Source organism: Heteronotia binoei, chromosome 12, assembly GCF_032191835.1.
Source record: "Heteronotia binoei isolate CCM8104 ecotype False Entrance Well chromosome 12, APGP_CSIRO_Hbin_v1, whole genome shotgun sequence".
Lineage (NCBI taxonomy): Eukaryota > Metazoa > Chordata > Lepidosauria > Squamata > Gekkonidae > Heteronotia > Heteronotia binoei.
In genome coordinates, this window is record NC_083234.1 from 52,236,626 (window position 1) to 52,255,407 (window position 18,782).

The window sequence follows — 18,782 nt, forward strand, 5'->3', positions numbered from 1 at the left end:
TCCTTCTTGCCAGTACTTTAAAATATCCAATAGGGAGTTACTTTCCACAATTCATGGTTCTGGTAAAATGTCCAGTTTATGAACTCTTAAGAGTCATTCCATTAAATAAAACCAACTAAAATTTAGGTACTGCAACTCTGTTTGCATTACCTTCAACTACAAAAATTATATGTTTTGCTAACTATGGGATTTTCATTCTGTGTCAAAATGCTGAACAGTGCAAAAGGCTCTACTTTTATGACAACAGTCTTACATCTGTTTCCTTTGAGTCTCTGCAGCACAGGTAATTATGACTGGGGAAAGGACCTGATATTATTAAAGAATCCTCTAGGCTCCCTGACCCTGTGGTGTTAAAGCAAGAATAGAAGAGAATATCACCATGTTTATTTTGATAAAGTATTAAAAAAATTTAAGAAGCAGTTTTTTACAAAGCATAGGAGAGACATTAAATGCATGCACTTACAAGAGAGTCACTGCGGCGACACAAGTTGAATTCCAGGAGAGAATTATTATTTCAAAGCAGCTCTGGGCAATATGTCAAAATCAATATTAAGCAAAGTTATCTGCACTTCTAAATCTGCTCTTTAAAGAAAGATCTACAAAGCAACGTGCTCAGCCTCTTGAGTCAGAACCATTTTACTCAAAACTGTTAAGTTCTAGGCCTTACATTCTATTATACACCACAAAGGTCTGACTCAGATTTATTTGAAGTAGTACAGGGTGATCTCTCCTAAAAAAAAAAAAAGACTGGAAAGCCTCACATAGCACACATTGGGCCCATGTTGAAGAAAGTGATCCAAAGACGGTGGGCAACTTCTGAGTGATCCAAATCATAACAGTTCTTCACCACAAAAGAAAAACAGGCTTCCCAGTTTAGCTTTTTGCCAGCTTCTTCGAGATGATGCTTGTTCCCACTTGAAACCTAATTCAAGAAAACCTCAATATGCAGGTCAGCTAGGGTTGGAGGTAAAAACCAGAAATATTTAAGCACGCAGTGCCATCCTAAACAGAATTACACCAGTGGACTTACATTGAAGTCATTGGACTTAGAAGGGTGTAATTGTGCTTATGATGCTACTGTAAACACTAAAAGCAATTTTTAAAAATAAATGCCTAGTTTATGAAGATGCAAAACCTGACTGCACAGCTCTATTGCTGGGTTAGAAGATGGACAATGTTTTACTTTTCAATTATCTCAGGAGACTAAAGGAGTTTTCTTTTTAATGATAAACAATATCATTAACATGCACAAAGCAAAGCCTAAACCCCAGTTCTCAATTTAAAAAAAGTCTGGAGCCAAAGCCCTCTTGGAAGTGATTCTATGATTTTTATGTATGCTAGACAGAAGAGAAATAGATATTATGTATTAAAAATTAGTATTACTAGTAACTGGTATTAATAACCGAATGAGTCTCTTTTTTTTTGCAGACACTGAATGAGTCTTATATGCTTTCTTTCTCCAGCACTAGAGCACACATCTTCCCCAACTTCAACTAAAATATAGTGAAAATAAGTATAGCAATCCCATGCAAATTCTGTATTCTCATAGACTTTGGAACATGAATTTGCAAAGGCAACACACTGACAGGAGAGGAAAGGTGCTCAATATCTCTTGCTTCTATATTCCTTGCAAATGCTTCTACCAAGCAGCACAGTTGTTCTTAGTGCCCCTGGTGGTGAGCAGCTGTCTCCATTTCTCAGCCCCTTCCTCCCACCAGGAAGCAATAAAGAGTGAGCTAGAAATATGAGTCCTGGACCAGTAAAGGATGGGCCTTTGATACCACCTCCAGATCCCATTGGCATGTTCAAACACTCCCATCAACTCTTTCTCACCAGAACCATCAGGAGAGAAAAATCTGCTAAGGAACCTTAGTTAAGTATGTTGAAAAAAGTGCTTTCCATTTTATTGCCTGGAAGAAGTATGTCTGCTTCCCATTTGGCAAGTTGGGAACTTTTCTGTGCTGCTATGTTCAGGGCTTATTTTGAGCAGGAACACACAGGAACGCAGTTCCAGCTGGCTTGTGTGGCCTAATATGCAAATGAGTTCCTGCTGGGTTTTTTCTACAATACAAGTCCTGGCAATGTTTATTGAGGGGAGTAGGATGCTGAGAAATATCTGGCACTCTTCTCCTGATTCTTACATCTGCTTGTGCCCCTCATCCTCCCATATGGGCCTCAGCATGGAAAAAGAACGGGTTTCAGCATCCAGTTCCTTCCATTCTGCCATTCAGCTCAACTTTCAGCCCCCTTCCAAGCCTCTCACACACTTCCCAGTCTTCCTACAGAAGAATGGAGAGTACTTCCTCCATCATCCCTGCAAACTGTGCAGTCACGTCACTGGCTCCTTTGACCCTGCCTGCACATCCCAGGCGATGGTTCTAACACTGCAACCAAGCCAGGAAGCAATCAGCCTTTTCCAGCTCTCCCCTGGCAGCACTAATGGTGGCACCTTAGCCATCTGGGTTTTCTGCTGCCTTAGGTCCACTGGGCATGTCAGGTTACTACTTCAGGTGTGGAAGAAGGACGGAACCTACAGGGGGTTGCCTCAGAGGCCACATGAGATTCTTGACAGGCCAGGTGTAGTCCAGGGCCCATATATTTGTCACCGTGGCTCTATTCCTTCGCTCAGTTATTTTGTTTACTTATTTAAAGCATTTTGTGTGCTGCCTTTCCACCTAGCTATCCAGGGTGATTAACTGGGGATAATAACGATTGCTACTTATTGAACTCTTTCAGATGCATGAATGAAAGCAGTAGATGTGTCAAATATCTCTGCATGTTCACAGCACAAGCTCTTGGAATAGAAGACCACAAATTAGAGCACATACAAGACTGACTTGAGGGCTAATGACTATTTTAAAGGTTACGGTCTTTTTAGTTGACATGAGCCCTTTAAAATCATGATACGCTGTGACTAGTGATCACAGGTATATTCCAATCACCTTTTATTAAGCATTAAAATAAGAAGTTAAAACAATCTGCTTATGAAAACTGATATGCCCTCCCAATAATGCTACTCCAGACAGTACTCAGTAGTAGAATTTTTTTCACTCATAGTACATTCACACAACACTAAATGTGTTTTATATCCAGAATTTTGCTATTATGAATGTAAATGCAAAAATCTGGATGTAAGATTCATTATTTAGTGTAGTGTGAATGCACCATCAGAGTCTTTACTATCCCAACTTGCCCCACTGGAGTTCTTAATGCTTACCAAGATACCACACGTTGGGTGGAATGCTTCCCTCCAAATTTTGTTCTAGAAACAACTGTACTATGCTCACAAGCATCCATACAGCATGATATAACTAATCCTGTTAGTGATTCCATCTCAAAGCACACAAAATGATCCATGTGCCAGTAATTGCATTTCCAGCCCTCTTATTCAGAGTCCTCTATATTAATATGACAGGCATTTCACATAGAATATAACTCACAATAAAGGAAGATTAAATACTAATCAAAGTAATAATACTAAGCAAGTTTCCGAGGCAGTTTGTGCCTCAAAGTATTTCTTTAAATGCTACTATGGGCTTGTTTGCTCAGTGTTAGTTTCCCAACAGAGTCTACAATTTTGCTTTTCATCACCAATCACACTGTTGGCACTAAATAAATGTTAAATATTAGAAAAACACTAAACAAATCCTGCTGTCATCTCAGCTGTAGGTTGTTTTGCTGGGGGTGGAAGGAGAAAGAGTATTTTTGTATCACAGTGCCTTCTGTCTTCTACTGAACTTACATACAAGGACAAAAACAGCAACCACCTCTTAAACCATCCACCACTCATTATTGAGAAACAAGAAAAATTACATATTTACAGTTATTCTCTCAATTCCTATTTGGGCAGTCCACTTAGAAATCTTATTTCTATCTAATCGCTTTTTTGCCTCCCCACCCCCATTGCTATGAAATATATGAAATAGTCACCATTTCCTGTTTTAAGCCACAGGGACTGCAATTCATGTCCCTTAGCTCTGGAATAAACAGGCTGATTGATTGATTGGTTTTAATTACTAGATAGGCTTAATGACTGCTACTTTAGACTGATGCAACATGTAAGAATATCACTCTAGGAAAACTGCAGCCATGGTGAATGTCATGCATACTAAATATATTTCACTGTACAGATTAACAACATTTTAAATGTAATAATACACTGCTACAAAAAGAATAAATGTCCCTTATTTTGGGACAGCTAGCCTAATTAATGTTTGAGACCATCCTAAACAAATCTACTCAGAATCCTACTAAGGAGAGGCTTGGTCATCCTTCTAAAGTGACATAAAGCCCTTCACTGTTATTTATACTGAATACTCTGAAGAGGAGTATGCCTGCCTGAATGCTACTACAAGTGTAGAAGAATGGCATGGCCTGATAAGATGCTTTTTTTTTTTTGCACTAACATTTTATTTTATGGATCAGCTGCACCATCCATGCACAGGCCATGAACCCCCTCATTTGCCATGCAGAGATATAAAGAACCAGAGCAGACAAAAAAGACTGGGGGGGGGGGCGAATCTAATTTTAAATTCTTTCCAAGGAGCTGTACAGTTTGTTGCATAATCCTGTTAGTAAGAAATTAAGGTAAACTAATAAAGAGTACTGGCTTTCATAAGGTAATTTAATCCTCTCAGAGATGTCTGTTTTTAAAAAGCTATATGAGAATGTCGATCCTAGGGCATGTATTTTTACAGTAGTGATAGCACCACCAACACTAACTTTAAAAAATGCTACCTGATACCAAAACAAAATATAATCCTACTTTTTGCATAATTTCAACCAAGGGAATCTCACTAATAATAAATTAGACTATAATTGTACACAACTGCAAAGCAAGAGTCCATCTCATCTCACTTCTCAACCATGAAACATGTTAACTCATGAGCAATCCAATTTCTCATCCAGACTGTTTAAGATCTTTAAGAAATAATTTATTCCCTCCTTATTTGAGTTTACATTCTATCAGATATACACCTGCAATCATGTTTGGCTCCCTCATTATGCTACACTGCAATGTTAAATCCTAGATCACTTCCATTCCCAATAAATACTGTCCACCTCAGGAGAACAAACTTTCTGCCTGCTCACTACAAGACGTCCATTTATCAATTTCTATGGGACTGTTCTACAAAATGCTTCATAGTTCTCATATGTTACATTCTAACAACAACACTGGGAAGTCATTTGGGTGAAAGGTGATGCCTTCCTTCAGACCACCTAGTGATGTCTATGGATGAGGAGGAATTGGAACCTATGTCTCCAATTAATCACGCTTAACCCCAGCAGAAGTCACAGAAGATACCTAAGGATTATTATATATTATTTCAAAATGGCATACAAAATAGTAGTTACTGCTCTTGAAACGTGCATTGTATCTCACAAGTTATATAGTAAATAAAGATTTTATGTCCAAAACACATGATATACCTAGAGAGACAGAAACGTGCTATTTTAGACTTTAAGAGCTGCTCAGAGAGAGACTAACAGACAGAATGAGAAAGACTAACACTATGATGTCAGGAAATCTGTAGTTGCTTGCTTGAGGGAACTCCCATCAGCAGGAAAAGAACTGCTGGGGATGAGCAGGAGCTTGTTACAGCAGCATATCACAATTATATTTTATATATACTCATTGTTGCCCTACCATGAATCTTCAGGAATACTGAATAAGTAAAACCAAAACTGATCTCTGTTCATCTGTCATTTTCTTGTCTTCTCCGTAAATTTTTACTCCATGTAGCCGCAGGGGATAAATGTTACCCATGTGATACCATATGAGGAAATCTAAAACTGGTTTACCTCAAGTTCCTAATGTGATTAACTGCATCCTTATACCCTTGGTTTGTTGGTTTAGGGGAATATTTTCTGTTTAAAGTGCATGGTTCTTTATTCACATATTGGACAGACCATTCTTGCCTGGTAAAGAACAGAGGCCTGTAACTAAAAGAATTAGAGGTAAGAGCATAGGTCAGTAGCAGAGACCACATTTTCATAAATTAAACTGCAGGTTCAGTCCATAGCATTTGCAGTTATAAGGTCTCAGACAACAGAGCAAGATCTTTCTAAACCTCTAGAGCATTTCTGCCAGTCTGAACAGAGAATATTAAACTAGATAGACCAACAGTCTAACTCAGAATAAGGCATTGCTGTCAATTTTTAGCAGTGTTAAGTATTTATAATTTAACACTCCACTCTCATTAAAAAGCCTAATTTACAATGTTAATTCATATTTTAAAGTCACTTTCATCCTAGCATCTGTGAAATTAATACAGATAAAAGTATGGCCCTGTATATACGTAACACATAACCATCTACAAAGTACACATCGAAGAAGATACTAGAGAGAGCTGCCAGGCAAGATCCCCCAAACTAGTATATAGTTGAACCCAGTCTCCAAATAAGCTGACAAAAGAACTATACAGGCCTCGAAATTCTGCATCCAAGAACACGCTATGAGCCAAAATAACAAAAGCACAAGAGAATTAACACCAGGCGACTTGTCCATTTCCTAACCATGGCTCAACTGTATGTAGGAGATCATCTGATTTGCGCAACAGTGATGACACCACACCATGTGCCCCTCCTGAAGCACAGTGCAAAAAACCGCACTCCAATTCACATGGTTACACCTCACTAGTTCTACTTTTGAGTTGCAGCAAAACAGCCTCAGCAACAACCCTGGAGAGGACTCCAGAAGCCATACACCCACCGAGGACCAGCATATGTAAAAAAACAAAATTAGAAATGGAAAGAAAAGCAACAATAAGCAAGGTACAGGTAGATCTGCAGGGCCAAGGATGCAACAGGGATGGGTAGAAGACAACAATTCTGTCCAATTATATGTGTGTTGTGGGGGAAGAGATCCTATGCATTCTAGATCACAAAGCAAGCAAAAAAAAAATTGCCCATTAAAAGGTCCAACAAAATACCAATAATAAGCAGCAATCTTTAACTATGGATTTTACTGCTACTGTTTTAACTTTTTCCATATTGGTTTTTGAGGTCATTAGTTTTACGTTTCTACTTTATCAATATTTAATCGACCCTTTAGGAGACTGCTCTTTTAGATACGTATGTTAAAAATATTTTAATATGTTCCCTTTTCACTAATCTGAGGATGTAAGCCGCCTCGAGCATTATTTATAACTGAAAGACGGGATATACATTTAATAAGCGAATACATAAACAATCCGTGGAGTAGCACGGAGGAGAGATGGCTAATGCATATAGAGAAGGAGGGGCAAGGCTAATGGCAAAGGAAGGAAGGGGCGAGGGACACCTGAGGGAGCTTTCTGCGGAAGAGAAACGGGCACCCCAGCTGTAAGAAGGAGAAAAGCGCTTCGGGGGAGGCGTGGCGTGACCCGACCCCATTTCTTCCATCCTTCCTGGGAAACAGCCAAGGCGAGGCCTCCTTCCCTTACCTGCTGCTTCTGGGAGGGAGGTGTCCCGGCTTCTCGGGCCCCGTGCCTCAAGCAAGCAGGCAGCCAAGCGGGCAAGGAGTCCCGGACACAACTTCGACCCGCTCGTGCTCGTTCGCGCGCTCCCGCTGCCAATCCTACCCCCACTCGTTTTCGCTCTCGCACTGAGTGACCGACTCGTTCTCTTACTCACGCGCACGCGCGTTCCTTCGCCCGCACAGCAGTTGAGGACGCGAGCTCGCCCGCAAGTCGCTCTATCGGTCCTCGGCTGCCACGCAGGCCTCCCTTTGGCCCCTCCCTCTCTCTCTCTCTTCTTCGGGAACGAGCTAGTGAGCGCGCGCGCGCGCGCACACACACACACAGAGCCCTCGCTCTCTTTGCTCCACCACTACCAAACCGAAGCAGCACGATGGCGGGACTCGGGAAGGGGGCGTGGCCTGGGCGAGGCTCGCGTTGACTACCTTCTCTCCCTAAGCCGAAGGGGAGGAAAACGGAGGAAGGCGCGCGCAGGGGCCGTTGAGGGGCGGGGCGACGGGATTTTTCCCTTTTTACCTCAGGCGCCACGTTCAGGCAAGTGGTTGCCTTTTTCTTCAAGTATTGACAATTGCGGCGTGCGACGTACTTTTCCTCTTGAGGCCTATCCTTAGTTTTACAACGTTGTAACCCCCAGTGTCGCCCGCGCTTAATGTATCATTTAGTTGGGATAATTGTTCGTAGGCTTCTCCGTAGAGTCTCGAAGTTATTTTGTATCTGAATATTGTAGAACTGGAAGTAAGAATCAGAGTTTATAATAAAAATAGCAAGATAAGAGATGCAAAGTACTTCTTTCAAAAGTCTGGCAATCCCCAGTTGGTGACAGGGGATCTCCTGGTTTGGAAGCTTTCTGATAACCCTGAAGCTAGGGAATGTCCTTACTCCATTATACTCCATGGAGATTCGTCTCCATAGGGTATAACAGATGATTGATCTGTGGGTAATTTGGGGGCGGGAGGCTTTTTATTTATTTTTTTAGATAGAGACATCAGATTTTCAGCATAGCATCTGGTGCCTCTCCTCAACACCACCCATTTTCAAAAAGATTGGACCAGGGACTCCTTACTCTATTACAAGCAGTGGCGATCATGAGATTTCACTTATATGGGATCACATATATTCCTACACCAAATGTTTTGAAATACTTCAAAGTAATGGCTTTGCCTACAGCCCAGAAATGCATAATTTGTCATCAAATTAACACAAAGTAGCATGGCATATACATCTCTTTCTAAGCAATTTTCAAGATGTTAATTTCAGAAGATGGGTAGCAGATTCAAAAATTGGTTATGGATAATAGTAAGCCAATTTGGGTATTGGGTAGAATTTCAGTATATACCAGGAACATATAGGTATGTAGTGGAGATTTTGAATTGTTTATGTTTATGCCTCATATTCCCTGTTAACATGAGAAACAGAACAATACCTCAAAAAGCAATAAATTATAGTACATTAGTAGAAATTATGGCAAGAAATGGGGACATACACAGTACAGGAAAATGCTTAGGAAAATGATAGTATTTTTAACCTGGTAACTAAAATTTAAGCTTAGTGCCAGATGAACTGCAGTGGGGAGAAAATGCCGAAAGTTGGTGTGCCACAAGCAGGCAAGGGCTACTATTTGGTTGCCACTCATTTACACTCCAGGCTGTAGGCATACAGAATAAAGGCAGGTTCATATGGGAGCAGATGCTCTTTCATATGCCAGAAACATTGGTACTCAGCATGTTTTTCAGCTGATGTTCTCTGTAACTTACATGTAACTGGTATAAATTATAATTGATATTCTCTATAAATTTATTTCAGCCTGCATTTTTGCTACAGCATTCTGAACTGAATTTTTAAAACAGTTCTGAGGAAATTTCTATATACAGTGTGTTACATAAAATGTAGATGAACATAAATAAACTAGTAAACATACAAATAAACGTTAACACATCTTGAATCAGATGCATGCATGGCAGCCCAAAGTAGCCAAGGACAATTTTCAGAAAGCTGGTTTTGTGCACACTAGGCCTTGTGTTGAGAAAATTGTAATGTTTCTTTTTGCAGTACAAAGTTGAATCTAGATGCTAATGTTTTTAAACTGTTGTTAGCCTATCTGGGCCTGTTGGGGGAGGGCAGGATATAAATCTGAGATATACATAAATACATATATGCTTTGCACGACGTATGCTCTTTAAGGCATATTGTACTGTGACTTTCTTCCCAAATTTGTAAGGAAAAAACCAGTGCATATTGGAAGAAGAAAGGCGAGAGAATAGTGACTGTCGGTATAAGCTAGGTGTGAATACAAACATAAAGAGAGCACAGTATTCTGTTTTAAACAAAATATTTAAAGCTAGGAAAATTATCTCCAGCTATGATGCCAATAAATGTCAAGCCTTATAACTCTAAAGCGTTGCAGAAAAAGTCCCATTCCTTTACATGCTGGTGCACTGTGCTCAGCCACTACATTGATAAGTTTGGCTCTTCTGACTCTCAACAACTCAAGTAATATGGACATCTCTGTGTCAAATCTGAATTTTATTTCCAGTTTTATATTTCTAATTTAATATATACATCCAGTTTGAAGAGATGGTGATTAAGTTCTGTATTTCTTAAGACAGACATTTCTCTGCAGTCACCAAACCTAAACTTTTTTTTCCATTCCACCCAGTTACTTCCAAAGATTTAAGCTCTTACTGGCTAGCTGAACCCCTAATAATACAGATTGTGGGTACACAAAGCTAGGACTTCAAGTCAGCAAACTCTTGCTTCCTCAAAACTGACATGCAGCATTCAGAGAGATCTATTTATCAGCTGCATCCTGTGAAGTGGAGCTCTGAAGTTCTCCTTTTGCAGCTCCTTCTTTCCATGCACGTACAGCAAACACACAGCCGGATTCCCTAGAATGTCTGCCTGTTGCAGGCTCTGTTCTCATATTTCTGTAAGGTCTGAGTCCCAAAGGAAGCATTAATGCTAGAGGAATGTATGGCAGCATGTGACTTGTGTGAAAAGAACTTGAGAGGAAATAAACTCAAGAAAGCTCCTCAGGATCACTGTGGGAAACAGTTCTGATTAAGATTTGAGGGTCAATTTTATATTTTTAAATTGATAAAGAATCTCAAAAAGAAGAGGAGAGAAACAAGCTAGAGGCTTGGTATTCAGAAAGATAAAGCAACCTAGACAGGTCATGTGATCCAGGAAAGAAATCTGGGCCAGCTGCCTGTAGATCTCATCAGGGGAATATGTAACTGATGGCAAACCATGTGTGTGTGTACGTGTACACACATACTCTCCCCCCCCCAGCATGGGATCTGAGATAGAAAACTACCATGCAGTAAAATTGAAATGGGAAAGTATGATGGGGAATATTGTGGGTTTTTAGAGTTTGCTTAATTTCTCAGAGGAAAGTCTTTGATTCTTTTCAGGCAAGGAAAAAATGTATTAGGAAGCAGATTTGCAAAATTGCTGGGATAAATTTATTTATTAATTTATTTATCAGATTTATATCCCGCTCTCCCCCAACAGGCTCAGGATCCATAGTAAGCATGAGCCATTGTCCATCTGTACTCCTACACACTCCAGTTTTGAAACTGCCTGTTGTCATTGCCAGCATCTGTCCAACTCCGTTCTGCCCAGGAACATCCTGACTTTAGGACAGCGCCCCCACTTGGCATTTATCTGCTATCTACCAGTAGTGTATATTGGAACTTCTAGTTGACTATTGCCCATGGGACAATCTGTCACCTGGTGACTTACTCCAGCTGTAACTATCAGGTGTGTCAGTGAATTGTGTAATCCTTTTCAGAGTTAGGAAAGGAAAGGTCCCCTGTGCAAGCACCAATCATTTCTGACTCTGGGGTGATTTTACGGGGTGGTTTGCCTTCCCCAGTCCTCTACGCTTTCCCCCCAGCAAGCTGGGTATTCATTTTACCAACCTTGGAAGGATGGAAGGCTGAGTCAACCTTGAGCTGGCTACTTGAAAACCCAGCTTCCGCCGGGGATCGAACTCAGGTCGTGAGCAGAGCTTAGGACTGCAGTACTGCAGCTTTAACACTCTGCACCACAGGGCTCTTCTTCTCAGAGTTAAACAGAGTGTAAATGGGGTTACCAGTCATTTTCTATCCAGGCAGTTGCCAGCTCCACACCTGTTAGCTTCACAAAGAAAAGTACACCAGGTGCCTTGAGAACATTCTCTTTTCAAGAGCTGAAGATAAATAAAAAAGGTAAGCCCTGACCTGGATAGCCCAGGCTAGCCTGATCTCATCAAATCTTGGAAGCTATGCAGAATTGGCCTTGGCTAGTAGTTGGATGGGTGACCTCCAAGGAATACTAGGGTTGTTGTGACACAGAAGAAGGCAATGGCAAACCACCTCTGAAACATCTCTTGCCTTAAAAAAATAAACCTAGCTTTCCACCTCGTGGTGTATAATACTAAAAGAGCTAGAACTGCTGGCTGCCAGACAATCTTAGGATCTCCTGGCTATACTATGCATACTGCCATGCAATAATTAATTAAATTCAATTGCATCTTAATTAGAACTCACAGGCTCTGAGTACAGCAAAAAGTTTGTGTGGGGAAGATAACTGCCTGTTTTTAAATTTAAAACATGGACAAATGGAATTCATTAATATTCTAATAATGATATTCAGTATTTATAGAGAATGTTCAAAGTCCTTCACATACAATTATCTTTTGAGATAGGCCAGTATCAATATCCCCATATTGCAGATGGGATACTTAGAGAATAGTGGTTTGCCTAAGGCCACATGCTGAATTCATAACAGCAATAAAATTTGAATCAGGGACTTCCTGATTTGCACTTCGGACTACAACCCTATGCATACTTAAGTTCCACTGAAATATATATAGGATATATACATACAAATAAATGTGTGTAGGAGTACCATGTACATCTCATAGTTAATATGCAACACCAACTCTATTTATTTTAAAGTATTATTTAAGCAAAGGTATAACTTGTTTTTCAGCAGGCAAGACTCTCCAAGCAACAGAAATCAAAACAATAAATATATTAACATAAATGAGTAAAAAAATTAAAACCACAGTTAGAAAAAAGTACCAAGCAGCCTAATCACCAAAGGCCTGGATGAATACATATAGGTTTAAAGGCATTTTAAATGGACCATCAATCCTGGTTTCATTGCAGCAGAGGCTTGGTCCTATGGTCTGGGGAACTCCATAAGTTCATTCATTGGAGGTTCCCATCATAATATATGGTGGTTCTCTGAGAAATGATATCAGTTTGAATGATCTTTCCTTGTTTTAAATATACATTTAGGGAAGAGGACAAGATTAATTGTAATATTTCCAAATCCAATCTCTGTGTATTGTAATCTCAGCATGACAGCTGAGAAAAGGGTCAAGGAGCAAAAAGCCCAAATCTGCCCTTTCTGATAACTGAATATTAGCACATTTGTGAAACTGTGCCTTCAGCTGCTCTCCCCTCCAAATATCTTGCCCTTCATAAACAAGCTCTGTGCACCAAATTGTAGCCTGTTTTGCAGTTGGTTTCAGTCCAGTTCCTTTGCAACCTCACATTCTCTCTGTGCTTGAGCTCTCAACAATGCTTAAATCTTTATTTTGTAGAAACACAGGGTTGAATTTTGGCAACTAAAGTCATTCTTTTGTTTTATTTTGTCCCCTTTGCCCCACTTAAATTGAAGCCAGATTAACCAGTTGTGACTTTAACAATGCAACCCTCCCCTTATTTTTTCCCCCTAACATTCTTCCTTCCATTCCAAGTGTTTTGGGGCAAGTTTCTCTGGAATGCACAGATTGGCTCCAGTTCTATGTGCACTGGCTGCTGTTATATGGAGAGAGTTGGCTAAGGCTTCAGCATTCACAGCCAGATGTTACAAATGTGACCCAGCCAGAAGCTGCAATGTGCCCACCTTCTTGCTCCAAGCTGTGAAACACCATGTGGGATCTTACTAGGCTCCTTGGAAATCAGAATTATATTTTGCTTGCTAGTTACAAACCAATAGTACAAGCTCATCTGCAGCAGCTGCCGTGAGCCCTGAAGGGGATAGGCAAGTTATAAATGTTTTAAAATAAATAAAAACTGCAAGTTGCTCCAAAGGAGAGTCAGGCCTTTTTTGTTGACTGATGTTCTGCACTAAAATATCCTGGATTCTGTGGCCAGTTTTTTCCTCTCTTTTTTTTTTTTAAAATCGAGCTCTTGATATAATTCAGGAAACTTTGCAGGTTTTGTAGTTGAAGCAAAGGATGGAGATTTAAGCACAAAATATGGGGTGCTATCACACTGGGAAAGTGATGAGACAGTATCTTGAGGCAACCCCCCCCCCCCGATTCCATCAGATACATTTTAGAGCAGGGGTCCTCAACCTTTTTAAATAGGGGGCCAGTTCACTGTCCCTCAGACTGTTGGAGGGCCGGACTGCCGTTACTGTACAAGGCCGCGGGCCGTCAGTTCTCCGTCTTCTGCATCTCTCTCCCTTCCCCACACCACACACCCCGGCCTGGGAACTCACCTCACCTCGGTATCGCCTCACACTCTGTCTCCGCCGCCTCAGCCCAGTGCCGGAAGTGTGCGTTGCTAACGCGAGTTTAGGTCGAACGTCACTTCCGGTCTGATTTTGCCATAACCCGGCGGGCCGCATAAACGTCCTCAGCGGGCCGCATCTGGCCCGCGGGCCGTAGGTTGAGGACCCCTGTTTTAGAGGGATCAAACAGCCACTGCTGAAGTGGCAGGATCCCAGCAGCCATCAGTGGTTGCACATTCAGACTGCTAGTGCAGCTCAAGCATGGAGCCACTGCAGAAAAGATTGCTTTGTTTTGTTTTTAAAGCCACCTGTGTGTGCGCTCGGGCAGAGAAGCGCACAAGCGCACCTTGGAGAGGGGTTTGCGGGGAGGGAAACAATTGTGCAAGAAATGGCTTGGTGCAATCACACAGCTCTTCTGCTTATGAGTCACACTGGGGCATTCAGACAGCAGCTGATTATGCAACCTGCATCCGATTCGGGGACAGTACCGGAAAAATGGAGGCCCAGGTTACCACCACTGCCAGATCAGCCTTTTTTCATCTGAGGCGGGTCAGACAGTTGGTCCCATATCTCGCCCCCCACAACCTGACCACAGTGACCCATGCGATGGTCATCTCCAGGCTAGATTATTGTAACTCTCTGTATGTGGGGCTGCCCTTGACCCTCCTCCGGAAACTCCAGGTGGTGCAAAATGCTGCTGCACGGATATTGACATTGTTGCCTGTACGGGCACAGATCCATCCTGTGCTGTGTGATCTGCACTGGCTACCTATTGAGTACCAGATCCGGTTCAAGGCGTTGGTACTTACTTTTAAAGCACTATATGACCAGGGGCCAGCATACCTTCGAGACTGCCTCTCCCTGTATGAGCCCCATAGGTTTATTTATTTATTTATTATTTATTTATTACTTTCCATTTATATCCCGCCCTCTCCGCAAGCGGACTCAGGGCGGCTTACAACATCATAAAATACAATAAATCCAATAAAACATATAAAACCATAATTTACTTATATCAATTTTAAAACCATTCTATAGCGCTGTTTCAGTACAGTATAGGCGGTATTGAATTCTTGACTGTGATCGCCAGTATTCTATAAAATGTCCGGTGGCAGCCCTTTTTCAGTCAAACAGCAAAGGCCTGTTTAAACAGTTCGGTCTTACAGGCCCTGCGGAACGCAGACAAATCCCGCAGGGCCCTTATGGCTTCAGGAAGGGTGTTCCAAAGTTCTGGTGCTGCCACCGAAAAAGCCCTGGATCTCGTCACATACAGCCTGGCTTCTTTTGGGCCAGGGGCAGACAACAGATTTTTTGTCCCTGATTGCAGTGCTCTCTGGGGGATATATGGGGAAAGGCGGTCCCGTAGATAGGCAGGTCCCTGACCATAAAGGGCTTTGAAGGTTAATACCAACACCTTGAAGCGAACTCGGAACACAACAGGCAACCAGTGCAGCTCCCTCAGCACTGGCTGAATATGCTCCCATCGTGGCAGCCCCATTAACAGCCGTGCCGCAGCATTCTGCACTAGTTGTAGTCTCCGGGTTAGCATCGAGGGTAGCCCCATGTAGAGAGCATTACAGTGATCTATTCTTGAGGTGACCGTAGCATGGATTACTGTCGCTAAGTCGTTGCGCTCCAGGTAAGGGTCAGCTGCCACGCCTGCCAAAGATGAAAAAAGGCAGATCTAACAGTGGCTGCTACCTGGGCCTCCATTGTAAGGGAGGACTCAAGAAGCACGCCTAAGCTCTTGACCTTAGGGGCCGGTATTAGTGGTACCCCGTCAAGGGCCGGCAGCTGGATCTCTTTACAATCAGTGACCCAACAGCTTTTGGTAATACCCAGCCCCAGAGACGTCCATCTGGCCATCTGGCCCTGTCTGGTGGAATAAGCTCCTCCTGGAGATCCGGGCCCTGCAGGATCTGCTCCAATTCTGCAGGCCCTGTAAAACAGAGCTCTTTCACCAGGCTTTCAGCTGAGGCAGTGGATGTCACTTGTTACTGGCCTCCCCCCCTTCATTCCATCCCAGTGCTATAAGATCTGCTGGACCTGGACAATAGGCCATGTCTGTGAGGCAGAACCTGCCATTTTGGTCTCTGTTGTCGCTCCGTAGCTGTAGTTTTTATATATTTTAAACTGGTATTTTATTGTTTTTATTGTTGATTGTTTTTATGTTGTAACCCACCCTCAGCCTGTCCTACAGGAAGGGCAGGGTAAAAATCGAATAAAATTTAAAAATAAAAACAAATCTAGGTAGCTTTTAAATGTGGATAGAAGGCTTCTGGAGATGGAGTGAGATCGGGTGCAACTCAGAGGGCAGATGTGCTCGTGTGATTGTACACTTTTAATCCGAATGGGAGGCAGGGCTAGGTCGGGCCAAATCTCCTCTGTGAAACCACCCGTAATGCCACCTGCTGGACCAACCGTTAGGCTGCTAATGCTCTGGTGCTCTTAGTATGATGCAGTCTTGGGGAAACATGTCAGTGGCAAGAGCAGACTTATTCTGTGCTGGCAAATTCTCTGCTGTTTGTTTCCTTATGACTTTCCATTAGACAATGGTTACATACCCAGGTACTGTGAATATTAGATGAACACAACCAATGGTGTGAGCCCATGGCAAATATCTGGGACTGATCTGTCAGCCAGGAGTAAGAGCACTTGGTTGGGAAGGTATTTTTGCCCAGATATCCCTGGCATAAACAACAGATACCCCTTAGCAAAAGCTGTACTTCAATTACTAGATCAAAATCAGGCAAACAGTAGCCTCACATGCTAGTTCAGTATGCCCAGGGATCCATCAGAAGTGCTGGAAAAGAAGCAGAGACTTACATGTTCCAAGCAATTATAAAATATGAGTTTGTTCCAGGGAGCTTTGGAGGCTGCTGTTTGTGACAGATAAAGGGTTAAGGGGGAAATATTCAAGGTGCAACAGCCATCCTGACCCTTCTCACCATCAGTCCTTGTCAGCAGAGCTGGAGCTGCTGGGAGCATCATTACAACTTCTATTTCGATTACACAAGCTAGGGCAGGGCACAGGGTGATGATGGGTGGTGGACTCTCCTTCCTTGGAGGTTTTTAAACAGAGGCTAGATGGCCATCTGACAGTGATGAAGATCTTGTGATTTGGGGTAGGTATTTGTGGGTTTCCTGCATTGTGCGGGGGTTTGACTAGATGACCCTGGAGGTCCCTTCCAACTCTATGATTCTATGCTTTTTTGCAGTTCATTAGTGACAGGAGCAGGCAGGTGGAGGTGGGAAAGGACACCAGAATGGTTTGAGCCAGTCTGGTATGCAAGCAGTGAGTTGTATAATATTAGGGATATAATTATGTGGAAACCAGAGCACTAAATATATGCAATTTGAATTGCAACTTTCTAAAGCCGGTTTGGTGTAGTGGTTAAGTGTGCGGACTCTTATCTGGGAGAACCAGGTTTGAATCCCCACTCCTCCACTTGCACCTGCTAGCATGGCCTTGGGTCAGCCACAGTTCTGGCAGAGGTTGTCCTTGAAAGGGCAGCTGCTGTGAGAGCCCTCTCCAGCCCCACCCACCTCACAGGGTGACTGCTGTGGGGGAGGAAGGTAAAGGAGATTGTGAGCCGCTCTGAGACTCTTTGGAGTGGAGGGCGGGATATAAATCCAATATCTTCTTCTTCTTCTTCTAAAGGTGGTAAGCAAAGAAAGAAGAGAATGAAAGGAAATTTCTGTACAGGTAAATTTGTAATGTTTGCCAGAAAAAGTCATTACCTACACAAAGCCTTACCTAACATGAAGTACATTTGAGGTTTACTGGTCATATCCTAAGCTGGGCACAGTTTTATTTTGCTTTTTACAGTACTTCCCATTAAGAACAAGATTGTGAAGGCTCCAGTAACATCTTAATGCAGTTCAGGTCTGCTGGAAGCCTGCGTGAGTGTGTGAGGCTTTGGCTATGTTAATGATGAGAAGAGAATCTTGCCCTGTCCAGTTTTAGTGGACCAGCCATGTTAATCTTCTGTAGCAAAAAATGGAAAAGTTGTTTTGTTATCCTCAAGACAGAGTGTAATAGCAGGAATTTGTTTGTGGATAAGAATCTGTTTCATTAAATGCTTCTTGCGGTGTCAGAAAGCTGAATTAATTTTGGGGGGGGTCAGGGGGGCTTGGAAGTTCTTTAGAACTAGGTCTAGTGCTATCATGAGATAAGTTGAAGCCCCTTCCTGAAGTGACAGATTTGGAATGGATGTTGATGGTGCATTTCTTCTCAAAACTGATTTCTGAAGACTGTAGTTTCAGCTTTAGAGAGATTAGAAACAGCCACCAGTTTTGAGAGAACATGGAGCAGGAGCAACCAGGCACAGATGACTTGCTGGCACTAGTTAATTCTATTCCCATATATAATAGAATACAAGCAGCGTCCTATCTTGCTTCTGGACTGATGCTTCAGGTCACCAGTGCAGATGGGCAACCAAATAAGAGGGGGAGAGCAGGAAAAGGAGAAGCAGATGCCACACAGGCTGGTGGGGTTTCCCCCCCCCCCAATCACAGTTTGCTCCTATTGAGCCAAACATTCTGTGCTCCTGCCCACACTCCCACACTCCATTGCCAGTGTAATGTCTGGCTTGCTCATTCCTTTTCAAGTACTGTAGATAATTAATTCTTGAGTTTTTAACAGCTGCTTTTCATGCATCATTTAGAATTTGTGATGCAGATATGGACAATCTATGTGAAATGCCCTTGACTAATTGAGTGGGGGGGCAGGATCAGTGACCTTCTTGATCTGACAAAATGATGCTGAAGCTGTAATTGGCTCAATGGAGCTTAGAAGACCAATTCCACATGGTT

At 42.2% G+C, this 18,782-nt stretch overlaps 1 protein-coding gene across 4 annotated transcripts in view; it reads right to left on the reverse strand.

The window, feature by feature from the left end:
* Window positions 1-7,769, reverse strand: part of NEK6 (NIMA related kinase 6) — a 109,134-nt gene extending 101,365 nt beyond the window's left edge. Inside the window, exon 1 of one of the 4 annotated variants that reach the window (XM_060251139.1) lies at window positions 7,425-7,769. The gene's annotated coding sequence lies outside the window, so the exon portion shown is untranslated. The remainder of the gene's footprint in view (window positions 1-7,424) is intronic. The other 3 variants (XM_060251140.1, XM_060251141.1, XM_060251142.1) reach the window with 3 other exon arrangements.
* Between the last annotated feature and the right edge of the window lie 11,013 nt (window positions 7,770-18,782).